The 20815-nt window shown below is 30.1% G+C and overlaps 1 long non-coding RNA gene across 1 annotated transcript; it reads right to left on the bottom strand.

Annotated features, from left to right (window-relative positions):
- Nucleotides 1-17249: 17249 nt before the first annotated feature.
- Nucleotides 17250-18035, bottom strand: LOC117682830 (uncharacterized). Its single transcript, XR_010712558.1, has 3 exons — nucleotides 17909-18035; nucleotides 17535-17587; nucleotides 17250-17375 (listed from the first exon to the last, which is right to left on the bottom strand). It is a non-coding gene; the product is annotated as an uncharacterized lncRNA (long non-coding RNA).
- Between the last annotated feature and the right edge of the window lie 2780 nt (nucleotides 18036-20815).

The following is a 20815-nucleotide window of genomic DNA, read 5'->3' on the forward strand; positions in this document are numbered from 1 at the left end:
GATGACGATGATCATAGCACAAAACGAAAAATCTTATCCTTTTTCTTGGCACAGAGTGGCGTAGGTTTCAGCAACAAAAATCATGAAAATCAACATGACCATGTCAGGAGAAAGAAAATACCATATAAACTCTTCGTTACTTTTCCAAAATAAAAACAGTTTGTGTCGACATAACAATGAGAATTCAACACATTTCAAAGTGAAACTATTTCCCTAAACTTGTTTCATAGCGAAACACTGTACATTTATAATAATGGTTTTTATTTTATGATATATTAATTTCAAGTTCTCTGATTGGCTCATATTTAACGTTGTAGTAAAAACAGAACTTAATACTCGTCTGCACGTGACCTGGGAGGTCAATATAACATTTGATGATTCTCTACATTGGACTGAAAATAGATCGTCCGATTTTTCGGTTATGGTTTTAAAGTAAAATCTTCGCTTTATAACACCCAGTTTTATATGAAAATATCAATTCGTCGCAAAATCATATGATAATATAATAATTGCTTGTTTTTTTTCGATCAATACGATTATTAAGTTACCTTCGAAGTAAGATATTAACCTCGCCCCCGGCATGGTGAATATTGTACTTCTCAGGTATCTAAACCATCGTATTGACCTTAAAAATAAGCAATAATTGTATAATATTGCGATTATTCCAGGGAGTGAATAATATAAATTAACCTATGCATATTAACCCATCAAATATAATTAGTTACATATACTATCCCTGTATGCATTATTAATAGACACTGTATTGTAAGTTACACAAATAAACTTGTTAGGTTTTCTATACAAGTTTATACCTTAAAATACAACATGTGTTATATGTTCATATAAAGTATTACCGGAAAACATTTAATGTTTTGACGTTCACTCTCGGAACATTTGACATTATCTCGCGATTGTGAAATTAACCTTGAAATCAAAGACAAATACAGCTTTAGTATGTGTAGAATTGAACACTTAATTTACAATGTATTCGAACTTTACAATGGTTACTACAAATTCTAAGAAGTCTTGGTCATCTCGTGTAAGCCCAGGAATTTGTGCTCACTTTAACGCTAAAGTTTCAATCGATCAAGAAATAACATCAATCACATTTCAAGCATATTTCATTTAAAGAATAAAGGAATGCAATTATCATACACCGACATTGTGTTACTGGATTGCGTAGATTACATTCTAGTCAAGGCACGTGGCACCCTTTTTGAAAAGAAGAGATGTCCTAAGGTTTATTTTGTCAATTTCAAAACAATTGCGTGGGGGGGGGGGGGGGGACTCCTCATCAATTTAATTTTTTATATGTAAGTTTATAGTGTACTGAAAACTTTACCATGAGTTAGGCGACTTTCTATACTGGAATATCCAAAAGGGCAAACATGTCTATATTTAATTTCCGTCTTGTCGAAGATCTAATGTATTTTATTTCACTACTAAATTTAATAACATATTTTATTAAAATTAAACCAATTAGAATGCAATTGATCATAAGAGACATTTTCCATATGTTAAATAAAGCTGTAAATTATTCCATTAAAGGATTTAAATCAACAGGTTAAAGTCTGTAAATTTCATGTCTTATCATTTTACAGAAGTAATAATAGCAATAATTTTATGCTATAATAGAAAAGTCTCAATTACTAGGAGAAAAGATTAAATTATGTCACGATTCAAGAATTCCGGGTACGTCAACGAATTAGTTTTTTGTGCCTCCCTAAACAAAAGGAATGAATGTAATATATAAATTTTCAAATGCCCTGACCATTAAAATGTGTTAATTCAAGTTGATAGGCCAGAATTTACGCGTCCATTCAAAGTGTTTCAGTTTTCTTCAGATGAATGGCAACTATTTTTATTCATTTTAAAGAATTTAAATTGAAATATCTTCTTAATTGGGACTCTGAACCATTTGAATAAAATAATTGACATAATTCTTAAGTGAACTAAGGTTATTGGTAAAAGTAAAAAAAAACCAAAAAACAAAATACAAATTATTTAAGGTCTGTCCATAGATGTGAAAAAAACTACAAAAACACTAAATGCACATCAACTGAGAACTTTGAGTTGTTTTTATAATAAAAATGATAAAATTGATCAGGTATTCGATTTGTATTTCAAGGAAATGTCTTCTATGTATTAAAATACCTTTCCATCTTCGAAGTTGAAATAGTAAATGTTAATTTCTCCTCGAAATTTTGAAATATTCCTCAAAATTCTTGGATGCATACATATTGTCTTTATATAAATTATTTCTATACTTTATTGATCTGTATCGCTGAACATATATTCAATATTTGATAAATAACTAAAACTATATATTGAATATTGGAGATAATTCTATGTTTTAACATATGCACCTGATAAACTCTTCTTTAATATCATTTTTGCAACACTCATTTGTAAATGCAAATCGCACAGAACATTAGTTCCTCAAATATAAAACACTTTTCATTTACATGATGCACAAATCAGTGCTCAATTGTGACTGATTACCTTTATTTTTAACCCATTTTGTGGAAAAACATGTACTTGTTCCCATAAAACTATCCTCACAATTTATTTGTAGTGTTTTTGCTTTACTAGCCAACACAATTCTCTTGAATACACAAACCGACCTTGGAAAGTGACAAATGATATTTCTGTGCATATCAAGAGTTAAAAGTTATCATATGTACCTTTAAACAATCCGCCACTCACTTTACGCTGCCGATAATGGTGTTCAAAAGAACTCTGGGGACAAATTATTTGACGCCAATTGTAGTACATTAATTTTTCAAGGGAATGTTTTGCAAATTGTTTCTACGCATTGTATCTGTACATGTTTTATCCCGAATTTTTTCGCAAAGCTTTTAATCTGCAGATATATAAAAATGAACTTATTGACTTCGAACAATACAACGTCGTCAAATTAGTATCAAAGCTATCACATGAAAGAACACAAAAATATACACTTGCAGTGTATCTTTCCCTAATTCTGACTGCTTTAATTTGCCGGAGTTTGAAGCCCAAAATTATGTTTTTATTATCAATATTGGTAATTTTTCATTTCTACTCAATTGAACTCTATCAAAGAAGTGTCAATAAGCAACGAATGATGTTTCGATCTGTAATAACTTGAAGAGTTTTTTTAACCTTACAATACTTCCCATGGTGATGGTGCAATTAGACACTAAACAAGAACATATTAGGGAAATTAATTAAATCAACAGAGAACATTTTAGAGTATATACCAGGTGTATAATCAATTGTACTTAATTAATTTTGTGAGAGCATGTTCCATGTTTTTAACACTCTTCTAGTTAATGTTTAACATTAATAGTCCAAAGTATTCAAAACCCCAATTTCGAAAACGTTTGGAAAGAGATTACAAAGTGATACATGTGTCATGACAAATATTCTTTATTTTTAGCGGTCGTAAAACTTTCAATATTGGCTCAATTCACAGCAAATTGATTACTGAAACACAATGACCAATGTAGAAATATTAAGTGTGAAAAAACATATGTGTAAGTCATCCAATACTTATTATCTAGCACACACCAGTAGCAATATATAGCGATTAAATAGGGCCCTCAGCAAAATTTTACATAACTTCTTATTCAAATGTCATTACATACAAACATTGCGACTCTAAATCGTACAAAAACAGATTCTGACATTGTAATGGAATAAGATCTCATCCTGGTTGTTAAAGAATTATATCTTTAAGGTTAAATATATGTTCCAATACACATATTGCATATGGGGCCTCCAATTTGATAAAGACAGGTGCAAGAAAGATTCAATTTATGAGCAAACACTTAAGTATGTAAATTACTGTCGTATGACATATCACATTTTCATTAAAAGTCAACCAGAAGAATTATGCATTTTTGTTATACTAAGTTGTATTTTTTACTATTATATAGTTGTTGACTGGGTTATATGGCAACTGCAGGCGACTGTTGGACCGGGTCGCCAACTGTTGCCCAAGGCCAAAGTCCGCGGGAAGAGTTTGTGAGCCGGTATGACAGATCAAATGTTGCCCTTGACCCCAGTCAAGAACTCTTTTGTTATATCGCTACTTATTTAGTGACTTTTTGAACAGTCGAATTTAACAGTTACAATCAAACAATCAATATATTGGACTTTTTGTATATGGAAGGATATACCAAGGGTATAGGAAAGGTATAACAAATTCATTTATTGAGAAACATTTATTCAAATTTTTACCTGGCCAGCGTATATTAACCAGTCAATATATTTGTTTAGTATTGACCAGATAGGAATAGTATCCTATGGATGTCTCCACTATTTCAGTAATTTTATTCTTATATGTAGGTCCGTTGACTGTAACAAAGAAAACCGTCGCGAATCGAAAAAATTGACGTTTTTTAGGGAAACAGTAAAGCTGGTAAGAAAGGAAAAAAGTTAATTTTGTTTAACATGTGTATCAAGGGAAAGGAATTCTGTAATTACATAAAACTTCACAGGGTACTGTGCTTTCATCAGTATTCGCTGATTACCAATTTTCGTGGACCTAGTTGTTAAGTTTATCCATGAAATTAAATGTTCATTGAAGTGCAGTATTAATTTGTTCTGATGGGGTCATTGGCCACGAATTTACGTATCCTTGAAACTGTGATTTTCACTTTATCCACGAAAATTGATACCCTTGAATATTAATGATACCACAGTATTAAATCCAATTTGAAAACAGGTATTGAATGTTTTATTTATAGTTGATTATAATGTTTAGTTTATACAAGTTGTTCAGTTATTGTATAATAACTGAACAACTTGTATAAATTGAAATAGTGGATAAATAATTAAAAAAAAAAAGCTTTGTTGTTTTTTGGAGGCACATGCTCAGCATTACAGTGCTGCTTCTCCATTTTATGACTGTCCTACTAAAAGGCAGGTTTATTTAAAGTAATTAAAAAATAATGGAATATTTTACAAAACGATAATAAAACATATCACATCATTTTCAGAGATTTCATTAAAGTTGCCATCAACATTTTCATTCTGAAACGTTGAACTGATCAGTAAATCAAGCTAATTATTTAACATTATTGCAAATACTATATTGAATTACATTTATTTTCTTCTTTAGCTGTTCTATAAGCTGAAAAGGTAACAAGCAGGTTTAAACATTTATTTGTTTTAGCTATGTACATAAAATACTTACTTACATTCCATATGTTTCAACATGGTCACATTCAAAAAGCAAGTGTATTACATTTTCCTTTTGTTCAATGTACATCCTGACATCCTTTTTTCAATTTTTCTGACACACATACATTTTTACATAACGCATTATTTAAAAGCTTGTAACTGCTACTTGTTTATATTCGATATTTCAAATCATGCATTCATAAACATGGTTTTTTTTCTAATGTTTCCCACCGTAAATTCCAAATCATTTACAGTCATGATTTAAAACAGAGTGAAAGGACAACATTTATATATCATTTAAAGCATTTAAAACTAACTAATATGTTTAATTGATGCAAAATGGGTTTTTTTAATTTCTGTGTTACAGTTCTGCATTCACAATAACCAGGAATAACAGCTAAATAGTCATTACTGCTAACAACTTAACCCGAAAACCGTGTCATATAGATATTAGTTCATGTTTTCATTGATGCTTGTACTAAATCTCTAGTTAAATAATTTAAAAGCTATTATCACCAAGAAATTCTTTGCCATATTCCACTGGATATGCATTCAATTAGGTTTTATAAAACTCGCCAAAATACACACTTGCACCATGTTATGTAAATAATTTCTTTTGAAGCTTTCTGTTTAAGCTGATGGCTTTTAAATTTATTCAAACATGTTCGTTTTATTAGTCATTGTCAGATTGATTAACTGATTCATGACCTTCTACCGTAGATAAAACTGTTATATTCAAAATTTCTTCATAATGTACTGGTTCTTGCATGCTGTTATCTGAAAGATTTTCTTTAGTATGACAATTCAATATACGCCTTTGTGAACATTTCTTTTGTATCAGTTTATACGCGAAAACAAACATCAGTGTTATCAAAATCAAGCTAACTACAGAAACAACCATTATTGACATGTTATTTGTATTAAACAGTGTACCTAATGTGTCCTGGAACAAGGTTTCTTTAGATTGGCTTATCTCAACAGTCTTATTATCCATTTCAACAGTCTTATTATCCATCTCAGCAGTTTTATTATCCATTTCAACAGTCTTTTTATCCATCTCAACAGTCTTATTAACCATTTCACTAGTTTTGTTATCCATCTTAACAGTCTTATTATCCATTGCTGAAATGAGAACGGAAGTTATGACGTACATGGTCGTTGTCTTGTCTAAAAATGATTGAAGCTGTTTAAAGTATGTATACCGTATTACACAATGTTTTGCTTTTGTGGTGTTGTGCACTAGACTAAAAGGTTATCAGTATAATAGGCTATGTAAAAAAAACCTTAAAACAGACAAAAAGTAAACGGTTACCTTTTGTTTACTTGCATATGACGTATTATGAGTATTTTGTTTTTTGCTTTGTTTTTTTTTTTTTGGGGGGGGGGGGGGCGGGGGGGTTATCTGCATCACCTTACAGAAATCATTTTCTAATAATTATTTCTATACTATCTAAAAACAAAAGACCATATCTGCAGTATTTGTATATAGGTGATAATCTATAACTATCCAATAACTATCGAACTTAATTTGTATGGAATTTTATCTGATCTTGTAATAACAAGAGATTCGAAGTGTATACTCTTAATTTATGAATACAATATCTTTCCTTTTACGTTGACATCAGACACACCCACTTACTTGAACATCCAATTGAAAAATCACATTCTTCCTCAAGACAGATGCACATATGCTGACAACCAGCTCCAAAATAAGGATATTTACAAGGTTGACTGCAATTATTACCGTAAAACCCAGGCAAACAACCTAAAAAAAAAAACAAAAACAAGATAAAAACATATAATTTATGATATTTATACATGTTGGTAGAATGATACAGTTGTTCCATATCATAGAATCATTGGGTCAATTTTAAAATGACAATCGGTAATGTAAAACGTATTTTTATGAAGAGATATATTGGGGATTCCAACCGATTGCAGAATTTCTTTCATGTTATTCACAATTCGTTCCAATTAATTAACCGTTTCTTGTATAAAAACAACATAAAGTTTTGAAAGATATGTAAAGTTACTTTTAAATGATTTTAACAGTGATCATAATAAAAACGATACGAATATTCTATGTATTTGTATATCAAAATTTTATAGAAAACTTTCATCCAATGATTGTTTTTCAAGAACATATCTACAACAACGAGCAAATAGTCAATATATAGTTTTCCACATGTCATGATTTTGTGCTCAGTTAAACTTCTTAACTAAAAAATATTCAAATTTTGTCCAAGACAAGGTTAACATGTAAATCTTCGTTTAAGATAATATGTTTGGATTTCATACATCATGTGCCTGTTTTAGAAAATAGCATTATAATTTTATGTAATGGATTAATGCCATGTTAAATAAAAACTTTAAGGTAAAATAAACACAAATATACCCGTACCTATAGCTGTAACGGACTCATCAGTGCTTGTTCCATTCATTAACAATTATTGAAAAGTTAAGTATAGCAGGCAAGCAGTTATTGTTGTTGTTATAACATACAATAACACCTACAGACCCATTATTTTCCGTGATCTCAGCCCTGGGACCTAAACAGTCTCTTATTTAACTTGATTAAATAACAGCTTCGAAATTTAAAACTCAAAATTGAAATGAAATTGCGTTTAAATAATTATCATTTTCATTTTATCCGAGTAACCAATTACTATTTTTGTAACCGGCTACCAACGATCTGATCGAGTAACCGATTAGAAATTGCCATCTCTAACATATATACAATATTTTTTTATTAAGAAACTTACCTGCACAGTTTTTAGAGGTTTCGTTCCAAACGGATTCCTGATGACATTTATGTGGCGTTTTTCTGTGGATTAATGAAATGAAGTTTCAAGCAAAATGAGCTTCAATTTTTATGCTGAAACCTTTTTTAGAATTTTTACTAAAATGACAAAACATGTCATGGTTTTTTAATTTCCGATAGCATTTTGGGGGAAAAGGCGTTCAGAAGCCTTAATTGAAGCAAGATTGAATTAATGTCGTCCTGTACAAAAATTAAATTGATATATATTACTTAGAAGAGAAATCTTTCTTCTGACAAAAATTAATGAATTTTTTAAAGGGGCATGGTCACGATTTTGATCGAAAATTATTTTTTCGATTTTAATGTTTACAATGCTTCAGTAAGGCATTTTTAATAGGCAACCAAAATTTGATTGTCATTTGTTGCGTTATAAGCGAGTTACAGAGCTTACAATTCTTCGCTATGTAAACAAAGCTTTTGTTTACATTTTGAATGTTGAAGTGAAAATTCAAGTTTTAGACCCCAAATGAATGTGTTAATCGTTAGTAACTGTTTATTTATGCTAAAAATGAATAAAAAGATAGACAAATCAGCTTGAAAAAGATTTTTTACTGGTATATTGTACCTATGTAAACAAAAACAGGGCACGAGCCTTGTTTACATGACGAAGAATTGTGAGCCCTGTATCTTGCTTAAAACTCATTGACTGGCACCCAAATTTCATTTGATCATTACAAATGCATTCCTAAAGCATTGTAAATAATAAAAACAGAAAAATAAAATTTGACCAAAATCGTGACCATGCCCCTTTAAAACTTTTTAATTATAAAAGTTGCAGTTATATGCAAACTTAGCATATTAGCAGGTTTTTACAAAAGAGTTATATATAAGTACAAGTTGCTGTCCTTTAAAAAAGGACTACAATACGTGGATCATTTACATGTGTTTCCAACGAAAACGTGATTTCAAGCCTTAAGATTATCAGAGATTCCACCGACTCTAGCCCTCAGCTTTTAACCACTAAATTTGTACGTTGTATTACGTATACATGTATGTATAGCCCTGACTTTTTATCTCAGAATTTAAAAGATTCATACTTCTAAAATAATTATGATCTATCTATGAGTGAAGTTTGCATGTATAGTATCAGGCATTCGGTGAATTCTACTATTTGCGCACATGCACATAACGATTCGCACTACTTAGTTACAGCTTTGTGTAAATTAAAAATTTCATAATTTGTTGCATTTTTTTAGATTTAAACTTTTATAGTGACATAATTATTCAATCATACTTAAATGCTTTAAAAAATTTAATCGGGAAGTTCTCTAGCCTCGCCTACTATAAATGTAAAGTTAAGTTACATGTGTATTCGGAAAACAACAGAACATTGCAAATTGTGCTATTTGATGCATAAAATTGACTTATTTCAAAATACTGATAGTTCATATCACATTGCAATCATTTTTTTAAAAGGAATACTTTGTTTCTGTACTGTTTACCGACAACTTTACAATTACAGCGCCTTTGAACTTATGTGTGCATATGGCACGGAATCCCGATCCCGATTCAGATAAACGTGTGCTAGCCTGGTTCCCTGAGCTAACCATTACGCACAGGAACCAGGCTAGCACATGCGCAGGCTGAAATTTCCCCATAGCATCCGGTTTAACCTCGCTTATATATTTTCTGCGTGGACCTCAGGGTCCACGCAATAATATGATTTGAGCTTTCTGCAAACATTTCTCTAAAAAATCGAGGTAATAAAATTCATAAAAAACAACAGAAATCATAACTTTAAAGAGCGATTGTGAGACTGTCGGGTATGTATTTTGCGTAACACTGCCTTGAAAACGTTCGTTATAAGTTCCTGTGCTGTTAGTAGAATTGTCATAAAAAATACATCCTTCAATTTTATCATATTTCAAAAATCACGTTTGATATATTCTATTCAACAAACGAGGATAATAATGTTTGATGATGACAATGTATTTTCACAATTTTCTTAAATACCAGTATCTCAACCAATTTATAATTGATATTGCGTTTTTCTAAGTGAATTTTACATCCATATGTTGTTAAATTATAATCAGAAAAAGTTTACTAGATACCAAGACTTGTTTTTACGTTGAGGCTATGGTTTTTTTATGTACTCATGTAAATCCCTGTTAATGATAAGCACTAATATAGGTCATCACACTTTTCAAATACTAGTTAATGCAGTTAGATACTGATATACATTTTACGCTGATATTATTTTGTATATATATATATATATATATATATATATATATATATATATATATATATATATATATATATATATATATATATATATATATATATATATATATATATATATATCATTCTATCTATCTATCTATCTATCTATCTATCTATCTATCTATCTATCTATCTATCTATCTATCTATCTATCTATATCTTCTTTGTAATGATATACTAGTATCCATTGGTTTTTTTTCAAAAGTTCTTCTTTACATCTCCATATTTTATTTTAAATATATGAACTTAATATATATTATCCATAAAAAAAACCAAAATGTTGGTTTAATTCTTTTATATTGCCGTTATATGTTTTCATTAAGGTATAGGAGGATAACCAAAACATTTTGAGGAGACATCTTTTCAATAGTTCGCTATTAGCTCGAAACTCTCACCTTAACATATCAATTGCATTTTCTTTTAACAATGTTTAAAAAAAAAATAAAGGACAATAGTGCTTTTGAATGTGCTAAATAACAACCATTCCGTCTTAATAATTAATTGATAATAATTTTTGCAAATTCCTAACAGTGCATTTCTTTTCTTTATTCTTTGTCCTAGAAATCCACGTTTTTGCTCTTATGGATATACATTATTATAAAGACTATGGTTGAATTGACGATAAGCAAATTTCTCTTTTCAAAGTGTTTGTTGTGTAAACAAGGCATGGATTAGGGGAAAAATGTCATTTTCAGCAATTTGGATAGAAAAGAGAAGTGTGTGTAATGGAAATTTAAGCTAATTGTTATATATACAAAAATCTAACAGCTCGGGGGGGGGGGGGGGGGGAATGTCGAAGAAATTCAAGTGATACTCCACCAATGCTGATATTTTTTAAACAATTTGAATTTTGTTTTTTATCATTTTGATCAGGTTTCAATAAATATGCTATAGACATTTCGTATTTAAACACGATGGACGGTCAGCTAATTTTCATTTACTAGAAATGACCATTAAAGTCTTGAGTAAAATACCCTGTTTCAAATAACGGCTTCTGTTCTTAAATATCCCTCGTAGCTTGTGAAAATATGATTACATATATGTATCAGGCAATCAATCAACCAAGAAATTATTGAAACTTACTGCTATATGATATATGAATGAACTATCAACATGAAAAAACTTAAACAATTGTTCATGGTCATTTAACCATTTGAAGGTTGACAAATTATACATGAATGTCTACATATTTTTTTATATTGTTATATTATGATTTACATAACCTTTTAATTTAGAAACAATCAATAGCTGAACTGAATTAAATCTTACCCTATCTTGCTATCGCAGCTGGTTTCGGTCAATGCTAATGTCATAATAATAAATATTGAAACAATTATGGAAAACCAATAGTCCAAACGTACTCCCATGGTGTTACAGTCACCTTTTTCTTCAAGTCTACTGCACTAGCACTATATTTTATATTTTGTTAATTAGAAACGGGAGAAAGTTAAATACGCAATAGCATAAATACTTATCTATAAATCTACATGAATTTATTTCAGAATCGAGTCTCTTGAGGCCAAAAATACGCCCTACAAAAGTACAGGGAAATTATTTCAATCAGCAGGAAATAATTTACAATTATTGAAACTTTGCATAATATTAAAACATGTGTGTAGAGAGGAAAACACTGTTTTAATATTTTTTGACTTTCGAACATTTTGTTTGTTTGCTTTGATTTTCCTTCGGTAATTGTTGGTTGTTTTTGTTTTGTTTTGTTTTGGGTTTTTTGTGGGTTTTTTTGCAACGTCAACAAACCTTCATATAAAAACAAATTACCGTATATTATATAACAGTTGCAAATGTTCGGGCTGATATAATTATTAATAGTTTCAATAGTTTTTAAACGATCATTACTTACTCAATTCTCAAAAAATAAGTTTCTAATACACAATGATTCATGATTCACGATATCAAGTAATTTGGCATAAATGTCAATATTACTATAGTATCCAGTCCCAGTTTTAAAGTTATAAGTACATGTACCTTCAATAACAACAGTTTGACATTATATAAATATACTCTGCTTGCTCGTGCTTCCTTTTCATTCGCGTTGTAAAGAAAAGCAAAGAAATCAAAGACGTATTATAAATATAACATCAAATTGAACTCGTTATATTCCCGCGGATTAAACATTGAAATGTTCCTTCTGATAAATGCATTACACTTTAAGTTACGTGCACAAGCACCTCACCGTTAAGTATAGACCGTGATTACTACGCGATACATACTATTAGTTGTATGATTTATTTATGGTTCAGATAAGAGGATGATGAACATTTGCAATGTTAAGCTGTCATATCTATCCAATCAAACAGAGTTTCCGTTGTAATGAGGAACGGGATACAAAGTGGGGAAAATCAAATATCGGCAGGAATGAAGAATGTCCAAAAGAGACAATTTGATATGCATTGAACTATCGTTGAGTCTTATTGAAAATCGGAAGCAAATGTCCAAATGCAATTATTTCAGCTAACATAATACCAATAATGCAGCATGTTACCAGGACAGCACATTTATATATTCATATGCAATTGGGTTTTACGTTGATTATGTTTGTAAAAGGGAAGGAGGTGGTTGGAAACAAAAGTGTAACCCCTGGATTGGGTTAGAGATTAACCTTTTTAAAAAAGATATACTTCTTTTTTGGAATTTTGACAAGATTAGTTGACAATGAAAATAATCATTTATAGCTTATGCTGCGCTCAATTAAAATATCACATACATGTAGAAAAGCATTTCATTAATGAAAGTTTCCGTTTTCAACGTAATATCTAGTTGCTTTAGATTAGATTTCTCCATAACAGGAGGAAGTACGTATTGAGTGAGTATCATGTTGGTGTTTAGAATCAATAAGATCAGAAATCATAGTTGGTAAATAATTAATGAAAGTATTATAGATGTTGCAATTTTGTTTTGTTTATTTTTTTAATTCAGGATATCAGCTTAAGGTTTCTTTAATATTTCATTCAAGTTTTTTAAGATATGCATACATTTGAAAATCTATGCTTATACATACATAACGTTGGCCATCTATATAATACAGTTTTTTTAATTTAAAAAAAGTTGTTCATTTAAACAATGTAGTATGAAGTACAGTCGTTCTTTTGACGCTTTCATAAGATTGTCCTTGACTTTTTTTCTCATTGAGATTTTTTATTTAAGAGATTGCAATTGTGCTAGATAACACCTTACGTGATTTACAGCTGAGGGCACTGACGTTCATTTGTTCATATTTTAATTTATATTTATTACATTTTCGCCTTTGTGATTATGTACAGATCTTTTCTTGGTATTCTTTCAGAATCATAAGGTAAAATATCATGAAGAAATAAAAAAAAAAAGACCTAAAACCATTTGTAGGAATTGTTACGTTCGAATTCTGAAAGCCCAGTGTTTATGGAAAACGAAAAGTAATTACATGTGATCCGTGCAACATTTCGTACATAAACTAAAATTCCGCAAAATGAGATTTGAACCCCGAAAGGCTATTTGTATTGGACAACAGGTTCTATAAATGTCAGTCTTTTACGCACTTAATTAAACACCAGATGATTCAACAAAATCGAAATGTATAAATTACAGAAATACAACGACAATAGTATTATTATAATAATTCACATTAAGTGCTAATATTGAATGCGTATTCTATTATTTCTAATCTGATATATTTGTAAAATATTATTCAAACATTCAATAGATAATTTTTATGGGGACTGTGATCATGTACGTAAAACCATCACGATATGAACGATTCCTGATTCTACTAGTTTGTAATTACAAACCAAATGTTCGCTTTTTCAATAAACAGAACGTTTGATACATATTTGGAAATCTAAACTAATTTCCTGTTAATATCAATATGATCATTTTAAAGAGTGGAGCATTATTATTTCCGCAATTAATTTCAGTTGTAAACACTTTACTTTTAAAATTTTGGACAAAGTTTAACAAAACGACCATTGTTAACAAAGTTAAGATATACAAATAAATAAAATGTTGAAACAAACATCGATCTTTGTAACACAGTAAATGTGGAGCATTAAATTTATGATGCATTTACATTTCTAACATTAAAGAGGTGGTTTGCTTTATTAGAGTAAATTAAAACCACTTTTTTCTGCATTGGTACCAATGTGTTCGAATCTTCTCCTATTTCAATTTTAGATAAGTGAATTTGTTCTGTAAATTGCATTTGATTAATGATATTTTGGTTATTCTTTTTTTTCGTTTTTCTTGTGTTTGACACATGTTTGACACACTATACCTACACTGTATATCTGAGACATGGATGTAGCTTCTCGTGGGAAAGCAAATTATATATTTCCAAGTGTCTGTAAGGGACGGTGGAATAGGGAAGGAAATGTTTTTAAACACAGATAGACAAAGACTGGCGTGGCAGCTATTACTGAGCTGTTTGTCGAAGGTCACAGACGATAACATTATGTGGAAATATTTATAGAATCTGACCTATTTCTCGTTTGATTTATATATGTTGATATCAATTTCCGAAAACTTAGTGAAAATTACCGTGTCAAGAACACGGTTTTTTTTTTTGTGGGCAATAACTCTAGATCTTTTAAATAACGTCAGTTTGTTCTGCCCTCTTTCTTATCTGTTTCCCACAAGTAGGGTTCTTCCACATGTCAAATAACATATAGATATGGCAAGCTATTCCAAAGCATTCCATATATTTAATTCAAAACCCAATTTAATGTTGATGTCATAATGCACAACTCAATAACATACTAAGACAAAATCATTTTCGGAAATAAAGTTCATGCAATATTCACGCGGAAACTTTTAATCACAGTGACTGTTTGTATCAGATATAGTTAAACTTCAAGAGTTTTGTGCACTTTTGATGCTTCTTGGTTCCTCCTGGATCTTAAAATCTTAAAATAAAATCCACATACTTAGTCTAGTAATATTTTTCAGTTATAAGATGTGACAATTCGTTTTAGGAATCAATCTTTTGACTTCCTTTTTAGAGTTGAAAAGTTTTATAAGAATCAAATTCTGAACACGTTAAAAACTTTATTAATTCCATGTCTCAAACATGTTTTCGCTTAAATATATATAAAGATATATCATAGAATATTCAATTTTCAAGACTTCAAAGCCTTATTATGTTAAAAATAAAAACTTTTAACAAAGTGAAATGATAAAACGAAACACTCGGTTTGAATTTTGTGTCATTATTACTAGTAATTCATTTATGAGTCACAAAAAACATATTGTCAAATATGTTAAACATTTTATCTGTCATTTTCACTTTTGAATTAAAAGATAAAAAATAAAAATTATTTTTATTTTGTAAAAGTAAAACATATGTTGGTTACAGAGACTTACAGTCGATCTCTTCAAAATCTCATTCTCACTTTTCAAATAGTCTTTGAAAATCTATTCTGCACCTGTGTTCTTTCATTACGTCTTGTTTCATTACGTTGACTTCTAAAAGTTTTCTCCCTTTCCTACATAAAGGTTTGAGCAGATCTAGACGCTGCCATTTTCCACTGCTCCAGAAACAACAATCTAACGTCAATTCAAAATGCAACTACTCTAATTAAAAAAAAAATTAAAGAGAAACTGCTAGAATTATGTTAAGAACCTACGAAACGCGGTTTTTGTATTAAATATAAACATGAAATGTCGGGATGAGTGGGCGAAGTCTCCGCCATATTGCCGAATAGTATTCCTCACTAGATGGACAAAAAGATAAATCCGGCAGTCATATGTCATTTTTAAACCAATAAAAGTGTGACATTTCAGTTCAAAGGGAAAACAATGTATAATCTTGCATATTAACTATATAAACAATTATTCTTAATCGAACTGTCTGTCAAAGAAACTCATACTTTTGATATAGGCTTCCTTGCTAACAATAACAATATTCATACACTTACATGATGTCAAAGAATCATATTTATTATAACTGCGAGCTCTCAAAGACTGATTTTTATAAAATAACATCAGCTTTACAATAATTCTGTAAATCTCTTTTACTTCGGTGATTGTTTGTTTGTTTAGTTTTTTGTTTGTTTTTGGTTGTTTTTTGGGGGTTTTTTTTTTTTTGGTTTTTTTTTTTTAATATTCAAACAAATTATATTATTCTATTAAATTTCGCTTCCATTTCATTTCAAGAATTGAATTGACCGTAAGAAAAAATCCACCAATATTTTTAGACAAATTAAATCACCATCAAAATAAACTGCTGATTAACTGACTGCCAATTAAGCTTGAAGTAAAAAGAGAAACATGATATTGCTTCTCATAACACGGGGTATATTAACAAACAAAGGGGCGCACCGACAAAATAATAACGAAAGTTTGGCAGATAATTGAAAATGTGTTCATGTTTCTTTTTTCTTGAATGTTTCATAAGATATATCACAATAATGTATCACCTAACTAAAATATATATGTATGTATGCAGGGCTGTCGAAATGAACGAAACGCTCGCCAGTGTATTAAACTACTATAATTGAGATCACTTCATAATGAACTGGTTCTGATAGTCTGTCAGTTGGGCATTCATAAAAATTTTTCATTCGCCGTTCAGAATATATTTTGAGTATCACTTTTCGAGTAAACAGAATAGCAATCGTTATCAAAATTAAACCAACTACGGAAAATATCAATATAGAGATGTTCTTTGTTGAAAACCAGGTTCTAAAATGTTCCAGCAAAATAGAATCTTTATCTCCTTTCATATCATTTGTCAAATTACCCATAGTTTCCATGGTGAAGGACGTAGTACTAGAGTATTTCACATCATCTTGTAAATAGATAGCTTCGCTTGTTTCTTTTTCTATAAAAGCATAGCAAAAAAATTAAAAGTATTTAGGAATAGAGCTGAAAATATTTTCTATAAACACTTACTCATCTGAAATTCATGATTTTAAAGATCAGAAAATCCTAACAATTACTTTAACATGTTTATAATGTTTATCAACAGTCCAATTGATCGCTCGCTTTATGTATTACCGCGGAATACATTATTTGCTATGTCACGAGACTATTAAACTAGCTCACTTACCTGGACAACCTTTCGCAAAATCACATTTGTCATTAGGACAGTCGCATTTAGATTGACAACCAATTCCATAATAAGGCCATATACAAGTTTTATTACAATTAAAAGCAAAATAACCCGGCTTACAACCTGAAATAGGAAATATTATAAGAAAATAGGTTGGTTAGATGCGTGTTCTACATGCACATCTATGTTTGTTGACCGGTCTTGATGATTTTCTTAATTGTAATTAAGTGTCAAGTTAATTGGAGCAATTAAATACTTTTAAAAATGTACCCTTACACTTACTTATGCATTTGCCAAGAGATTCATCCCACTCTTCTTCATAACAACATTTATTTCTAAAAGGAAAAAGTAATCACAAAATACATTAAACACATTTAAATCTAATAAAGATTGTAAAAAAAGCCAAAATTAAAAACAAATTACTCTATCAGTAAATGTCTTTTTGGATACAATCTTTTCAGTTTCTGATTATAATGCAACCATAATACAATTATGTTGATGATAAATGTTATATTGTCAAGCATTTTCCCTAACGTTAATAAATGCAATATTATATATAAACACAATCGCACAATCTTAAAGTTGATATATGTATGTGCATATAAACCAAACATGACAATAATAACACTTAACGCAAATCAAAAAAAAATTCTTACCCTTCATTCTCACACTGAGCGGCACAGGTTTCAGCAAGGAAAAATATGAAAATCAAACTAACCATTTTAAACCAAAGACTCTCGGATACAATTCTGAAATAAAATAAAATGCCTGTTGATGTTGCAAGAAGAACATTAACACATGAGAATTATTTCCGTAAACTATTGTATAGGGAAACTTTTTACATTTGTTTTACACATAATATTTGTTCTATTAATTAACTGTTAGTACATGTATAATATATATTAAAACACTGTACTGAGTGTTTTTTATGTAACTTCATATTGTATGAAAATAAATTTGCTAATTTATGATACTATCCTATATTGTAAAATATTATACAGTAACTGTGCTATTTGCTTCATTGATTTATTCACAGAAAACATCATTTTTGGGAGTTGATTTTAATCAACTCTCCTATGCACTTACTCGGGCAAAGCGAAAGTGAAACAGTGTTTGGACCTAAGCACAAATCAATACCGCTGACAACACTTAGTTGAAAATAATCGATAAATTCGATGCTATGTATTCTGAAGCATAATGTTTTTTTGCGAAAACTTATATATTAATACCATGAAAATAATAAGATTTTAAATTGTACAAACAGTTTAGATATTTTTAAAAGTCGTGTATATTCCTACGCTAGAGTTCAATGTTGTCTCGTTCAACCAGACGCTTGGCTGTCTCCGTTAATATTCGACAAAACAGAGTCTCTCTTGCTTGTCGGAGATAAACGGAGAGAGCCGAGCGTTTGGTTGAACAAGACATGAGTTCAATGTTGCCTGGATCCATACAATTTCTCAGAAATATTTCGATTACTGATACTACTTGCCATGCAAATTCACATATCGTTGATTTTGAATAAATGATAATCGATTAAATCAACTCCCGTCAGTACTTCAGTACTTTGATTGGAATAGTAATTAGCTTTTTTTATGGCATTTGCGACACTAATTTTAAGTCAGCTGTAAATCTCGGCTATTTGACTTACCTAGGTTAATTAAAAAACAAGTAACATCATGAAATCATATAGATGTGCAGACGTATGAATATACCTAGTAAAGATGTACTATTACTTGTAATTGCCATGCGCAGATCCAGACAAATATGTTTAGGGGATACTTTTGTTTTCTAATGGGTTTCTTGACCCACTTATGGTACGTTGTAATTTTGGTGTTCCTGTTTGATTATTAGAATTTTCCAACGGGTGTCCGTACTCCCTACAGTCTACCTCCTTTAGATTCGTGCATCACTTTAGCAGTCCAATTCAGGTCATAAATAACAAACACATAATTACGGCAATCCACTGAGGTCGGTTGTTCTAGGATAAGGCTAACCCCGCACATACCAAAGACAATCAAGCGTATCCTACATTTACTGTAATTTACTATAATTGGATGTAGGATAGAGCACATCTATCATTGATAGAATAAAATGTTATATGTATTTGAGACCATGTCAAAGTGAGACAATCCTTACAATCTGTCATTTAAGTATTCATAACGTGTTTTTTTTTTGCCTTGACGATTTTCTAAAATATTTCATTTAACGTGTAAAATAAATACCAAGCTTTATATGTCAAGATAAAATAAACGATGCATTGCCAAGAAATCATTTTATATGTTTTTTTTGTATAAAACTAAATTATTTTCAAAAGAAAAATAAAATTTATTGATTTGTGTATATCAAAAATAAAATTACCCCTCACTGTCCATAGTTTTGGAGGACATAACTATAGCAGGAGAAGATCTGAAGTTCTACCATGTTCTTCATTTAAGTCCAGTCCCTTGATTCAAATCATAGTAGGTGAGCCATTATTCTATGCATTTTAGCAAAACATCTTCAGAACATAATCCGTTTCATTTGTTTGAACCCTGCTTTTTAAAAAGCCCAGTTTCAGAATATGTGCAGCTACTCATGCAAAAAAAGTAGATTGTTCTGAAAACTGCATTCAACAGATTGGTAGATGGTAATCTGATGCAATTCACAGATACATACGGTAACGTTGTCATAGTTTAATCCCTAGCTTCCTCTCAAAGTACGATGACCATTGCGGTGAAGTGAAATGTGGGTATTCTGAATGCTAGTCACAGGTCAGAAGTCAACTGCTGTGTTTTGTTTTGATCTCTATTGTTCATATGATAGTTTGCTTAATTTAACTAAATAATAATACGACAGTAAATATAATTTAAAGGCAGCTCTGGTGTTACCTAATCATTTAATTCCCAGAATTATTCCTGGTGCGAAATCAGTTAAGATTATTGCTTTCCCATCTTACATTTGAGATATATTGCAGATGTCAACTGCTGTGCTCTCATATATGCATGATGTACATTGGAGTTTAACATCAAAATCCAGGGGTGTTTTTCCTTTTATAGTTCCATTTAAAATTAAGGGTCACACAGGTCTGAAGTCCACTACAGTGCGATTCATTTGTAACTGTTGTTGTGCCATGCATGATACTTATCGTATAAACACAAGTTAGAAGTTAATGATTGTATTTATGTCAAATTGTGTGAAAATGAATTGTTTCTCTCTTTATTCACTGAACGTGTTTGTTCTTTAACTGTGCTTACTTGTTTCTAACCACTTTGCATGATGGTTGTAAAATGTATACAATGTATCTTTATACATGGGAATGCCTGGTTCCAGTAATTGTTTTATGTCTTTGTCGAACTGTGTTAATAATCAAAAGATATGTGATATAACTTATAGTCTCAATATTGTTTTGTATTTTTCAACAAGCACTTGTATTGCTAGTAGTACAGGTAGTCTTATATATATATATATATATATATATATATATATATATATATATATATATATATATATATATATATATATATATATATATATATATATTATGTTAGCATTAAATGTATGTAAGTTGTTTTATTTTTTTCCCA

This window comes from Magallana gigas, chromosome 4 (assembly GCF_963853765.1).
Source record: "Magallana gigas chromosome 4, xbMagGiga1.1, whole genome shotgun sequence".
Classification (NCBI taxonomy): Eukaryota; Metazoa; Mollusca; class Bivalvia; order Ostreida; family Ostreidae; genus Magallana; species Magallana gigas.